This window comes from Rhincodon typus, chromosome 29 (genome assembly GCF_021869965.1).
Source record: "Rhincodon typus isolate 14 chromosome 29, sRhiTyp1.1, whole genome shotgun sequence".
NCBI lineage: Eukaryota > Metazoa > Chordata > Chondrichthyes > Orectolobiformes > Rhincodontidae > Rhincodon > Rhincodon typus.
In genome coordinates, this window is record NC_063360.1 from 1745559 (window position 1) to 1751558 (window position 6000).

The window sequence follows — 6000 nt, forward strand, 5'->3', positions numbered from 1 at the left end:
TGATCTTCCAAAAAGCATCCCTCCCAGATCCAACCCCCTACTCTGTCCCTGTAATTCCCACAGCCAGTCCACCTAACGTGCACACCTTTGGATCACGGAAACCTGCACAGATATGGGAGAACGTACAAACCCCATACAGACAGTCACACAAGGCTGGAATTGAACCTGGGTCCCTGGTGCTGTGAGGTAGCAGTGCTAACCACTGAACCACCATACCACCCCAATCTGGTGACCTTTCCAGTTTGGGTGGAGATATCTTGCTGCCAGCCAAGTTGTTCTCTAATAAAATGTCATTGGTAGTGAGATTGGGACCACATTCACTTAACAAGACCCATAACAAAATTACTTGCTTAAGTAAACTTTAACCAGTGGCACCACTATCACTCTATCCCCATGACACCTTCTATCAGCATGTTGGAATATAATTTTAGGTGGAAAATCTTCTATTTTCCCTTGCAGCAAGGTCTGTGAGCACCTGGTGAGTTGGAGAATGCTAATGTTTCTGTTTAAATGTTTTCTCTTTTTTAATCTTTCTCTTTTGCAGCCTGAATCTCTCTCAGACGTCGGAATTAACAATTTTCCTTGTCCTGGCTTCCCGTGCTGAAAGCACTTGGGCCAGCTTCCCACAAGTCTCCCAACTGGACCCTTTCTTTTAACAGCCAGAGACTGTCCTACATTCTGTACCTGACCTGCTTTTTTTCTCTCCAGCTTATCCCACTGAATATACCTTGTTCTCATCTCTCTCTCTCTCTCTCTGGTCTATGAGAGTTCCCATATTGCCAGTTTCCCGGAGTCTATGGCTCTGCGTGTTTACACCTAATCACCAGCTGGTTTGATACCCTCTTCCTCGTCAGCATTTAAAAGGGGACTGAGATTTTGAACTCCTCCAGTAGAAATACCCCCGAAAAGGTTTTCATAGCTGGCCTCAATGTTAAGGGCCTGCACCGGCTGGTCAAAAGAGAGCTGCTTAAGTCATTCACATTCCACATAGGTCTGGTCAGGATGTTTCTTGAGGGTTTGGAATTTTTGCCTGTGTTCCTCAGGCTCCAGCTGTTATGAACTTAAAGCAGTATCTTTAGCCACATCACCTTTCTTAGTACCTGCCTACGGAACCAGATCATCCCCAATGGACTACAGTCCACGTTCAGGCCTTCCCAATTTGGCCCCAACCGTGACTGGCTCCATCCCCGCCTCTTTGACCTGTCTGTTTCCTCTCCACCTATCTTCTCCTCTATCCATCTTCTATCCGCCTCCCCCTCTCTCCCTATTTATTTCAGAACCCCCTTCCCCTCCCCCATTTCTGATGAAGGGTCTAGGCCCGAAACGTCAGCCTTCCTGCTCCTGTGATGCTGCTTGGCCTGCTGTGTTCATCCAGCTCTACACCTTGTTATCTCAGATTCTCCAGCATCTGCAATTCCTACTATCTCTGATACAATCTTTTGCTATTGCATCATCAGTGTCACTCCCCTCAGATCAGGGGGAGTAAACTCTGTGAACCTTCCCTTTCAGCTTTACAACATCAGTGTCTGTTGTTAGACTGATCGCTGGAACTACTGAATTTACCTTTCAAAGGAGCTGAAAGTATCCATCTCTTTCTTACCAACCTTAGGAGTGCAAACAGAATACGTCAGAGCCAAAGTTAGGTGGTGGCTCACTCACCAATGCTGTTGTCCCTTCCCAACTTGAAACTGCCAAATTGTAAACCCCTGTTCTCCTTCATTTTCCCTTTTCCTTTCTTCTCTCTCTTCTTTCCATTCTTATCCCTACTTCTTTCTTTCCATTCCTAGAATTTTCTATCCTCCAGTTCTAATCTTAACTCTTTCAGTTTGCATTCATTTGTCTCATACCCTCAGGTTCCACCTTTAGCAATTTCACCAGCTGTTCGTTTCATTCTACCTTTCAGATAAAGATCCACTGGTGAGCACTCCTTTTAAAACATCCAAGAACAATGGCTTTAATTTTTTCATCAAATTATACTTTTCCTGCTCTAGAAAAGCATTCACATTAAATATGACATTTTAACAAAACCCGAAAGAACTCCTGATGTAAATCTGTAAATCAGAGGAAGGGTCACTCGCCCCAAAATGTTAACTCTGATTTCTCTCCACTGATGCTTTTGTTTATGCCATTTTAACATCTGGGAACACCCCAGGCAAGCTCCAAGTTTGTTATGACCAGGTAAGGAGGGTGAACCAACTCTCCTCTTTTTTGATGTGGCCAACTGTGGGGACAGTTGCCTCATGCGACTGTCTGTGTGAAGTTTGCACATTCTTCCCGTGTCTGCAGTGTTTTCCACTGGGTGCTCCAGTTTCCTCCCACAGTCCAAAGATGTGCAGGTTAGGTGGATTGGCCGCTTGGTCTGGGTGGGATGCTCTTCAGACGGTCAGTGTGGACTTGATGGGCTGAATGGCCTGTTTCCACACTGTATGGATTCGATGAATATTAAAGATTTTTAATTGGAGATAGCAAGAACTGCAGATGCTGGAGTCAGAAACAACACAGTGTGAAGCTGTAGGAACACAGCAGGCCAGGCAGTATCAGAGGAGCAGGAAGGTTGATGTTTTGGGTCGGGGTTTTTTAGATTTTTAATTTCTTTTAGCACTCAGCTATATGACACTTCAATTAAAACAGCACTAGTCACAATGGAGGGAAGAAAAGGTTTTCTTCAGCTGAATAAATAGGAATTTTATTACCTATTTAGCTTATTGAAAAGTAGTTTTAAAAAGTGACATCAAACACGAAGAATATGCAGTTGAGACGAGTTTTAGAGAATTTGACTTTATTTAGTTGAATTTTAGACCATTGCTGTGTAGCAGCCTCCTGGCTGCTAAAACACAGATAGATTGCTAACTTGGCCGAACAGTAAGGGATGCTGGGCACATTGGCCAAGTAAAACTCTGAAATCACAGAATCTACACAGCAGACACAGTGCAACCACAGCGGCTAGGTACTATTGACATCAGCATAACGTAAAAAGCAGCAGTTATTCTGCACAGACACCTCCAACAAATTATCCACTAAACAAAGGACAGCCCAGACAGAAAGGCACCGGATCCTACTGCACAAAGAAACTAACAGTAACATACTATCTAAATGACTGACTCTTGTACACTGTTAAGTGTATCTCCCTGATTGGCCAGAACTATAAAAAGTTCCAGAAAACCATCTAAAAGCAATAAAAGGAATTTTTTTTCACCTGAAAATCTCTCTTTTGGAATCTCTGGAATTATCTGAAGCCTGCGGAGACCAGTATGGCAAGTGGCAGAGACCAATTGACCATCCGGAGGGAGAGAGAGAGAGAGACAAAGCAGCTTCGCAGACGCAGAGACAGAGCCAGAGAGAGAGCAACAGAGTAAATTTACAAGAAACTCGGGAAGTATTGTAACCTTAAGGGGCCAAATAGGATTAGGGATAGTATGTTTAGTATTAAAGGTTATTGTAACTTTGTTCCTAATAAAGTGGGATTGTTTTGCTTTAGTACCAGCCTGAGTTCATAATGATTTACTGCTTTGGTATTGTGGGACACCTGGGCAAATTCATTCATTACATTCTGATCGGAGTAGTCTGTAACTTGTTTAAAAAGGAACCAGTAGTTGATGTCTTCTATGCTGAGCAGTGAGACTTGTAGAATCCTTGGGATATTCATGGATCGATGTTTCTCCAATTTACTTGATCACAAATACTGGGTTTCGAAAGGCAGAGAGGAACAGTCCCAATCCATTTTCTTCTTTCTCTGCTGCTCTGCCAAGCAGCTACTAAAATATGGTTCGTCTGTGTAGTCCTGAGTCATAGAGTCATACAGCATGAAAACAGACCCTTCAGTCCAACAGATCCTTCAGTCCAACCAGTCCATGCCCACCATAATCCCAAACTAAACTGGCCCCACCTACCTGCATTTGGCCCATACCACTCCTAACATTTCTTACTCACGTACTTATCCCAATGTCTTTCAAAAGTTGTAATAGTACCTGCATCCACCATGTCCTCTGAAGGTTCATTCCATACATGAACCACTCTCTGTGTCAAAAACGTTGCCTCTCGTGGCTTTTTTAAATCTTCCTCTTCTCACCTTAAAAATATGACCCCGAGTCTTGAAATCCTCCAATCTAGGGAAAAGACACCTGTCATTCACCTTATCTGTACACCTCATGATTTTATAAACCTCTATACTGTCACCCTCAACCTCCCAAGCTCCAGTGAAAAAAGTCCCAGTCAATCCAGCCTCTCCTTATAAAACAAACCCTTCAGTCCTGGCAACATCCTGATAAATCTTGTCTTTTCTTTCTTGTCCAATATCTGGAATTTCCATACAAAGGTGCAATAAATCAGGAAATGCGAGACTCAGTTGGCTGCTTCAATGCCTTTGGATAAAATGATCCGTTCAGATGATTTTGTTTAATCCACATTGTTTCCTGGACTTGCTTCAAGTGATCACTTCAACCACTTTAGATCCACATTTCTTCTTTTGTAGAAACATTTTAGGTCTTGAAATATTAAATTTTGATGAATTAAAAATTGATGTGTGTGCATGTGTGTTATGTATTTGTGTGCATGTGTATGTATTGCATGTCTATTCTTGCCTATGTGTGGGCGTACGTATTTGTGTGGTTGTGTATTTATGCTCATATGTATGCACGTGTGCACATGCCTGTGTATGTGTGCATATGGGTGTGTGTCTGTGTATGTGTAAAAAGGTAAGCATGTATGCATGTGCATGCATATCTATGTATGCCTCTGTGTGTGTGTAACTTAATTTAACTTTTAATTTGTAATTCAAAGTAAACAGCAGCAAAGCTTTAATCCTCAACAAGATAAAGGTTTGTTTATTACAAAACACTGCTTTAAGATACTTGTAAAGTTACTAGCTTACTAATGAAATTAACTAAATTCCTACGAGGATTAAATGCAGATAAGGAGAATTGATGCTGATCATGTTTTGTAGGACTGAACTTAACTCCCTCTTAATAGATAGAAACTGATAAAGATGAAGTGCAGTCCTTTAAGATAACATTACAGGCTTATAGCTTGCAGTTCAAATGTTCATTGTCTGTGCTTTTTATTTATTCACTGGATGTGAGCATCTTGCTGGCTGACACTTATCACCAATTCCTAATGCCTTGTGCTGTAGGTAGACCCACAATGCAGTTAGGGCGGAGTTCCAGGATTTTGACCCAATAACAGTGAAGGAATGGTCATATATTTCTAAATTGGGATAGTGAGTGGCTTGGAGGGGAACTTGCATATGGTGATGTTTCCATTTATCTGCTGCCCTTGCCCTGAAGTGGTCATGAATTTGGAAGGGGCTCTCCAAGGAGACTTCTGCAGTGCATCTTGTAGATGGTACCCAATGCTGTTACTGAGTGTCGGTGGCGGAGGGAGTAGAGTGTTGGTGCCAATCAAGCAGGGGCTGCTTTGTCCTGGATGGTGTCAAATTGCTTGAGTGTTGTTGAAGCTGGCCCCACCCAGTGTAAACTAATGAAGGAAAACCAGCATGGATGAGGAAAGCCCAAGTCATAATCGAAAGTCCAGTAAAGAAATGTTTAGATCTGTACCGGCCCTACCAAAATTTGAAGAAACAGATGTGGAGTTATTTTCAGCTCTATTAGAAAATGTGGCAAAGCAACAAAATGGCTGAAGGAAAACCGGACATTGCACATTCAGACCAAGTTGACAGGTAGAGAACTTGAAATTTATGCATCACGGTTGGGACATTCTAGCGATTAGGTAAAGTAAAAAAACGTCGCCACTGTCCTACCAGACGATAGGGCTGCTTCCCACTAGGGAGAGGTAACCGGTGGTGGTTTAACCTGTAGGTCACAGTGGCTCAGGCGAGAGGTGAGGTTGAGGAGGAGAGTTCAGCCAATGCAGGAACTGAATCCATGTTGTGGGCATCACTGTGCGCTGCAAACCATTCATTCTGAGCTATAAATGAAATTGTAAGCCCACTTTTGTTCGAAAAGATTCACCTAAAAGTGAAAGTTTTCACAAATGGGATAAATG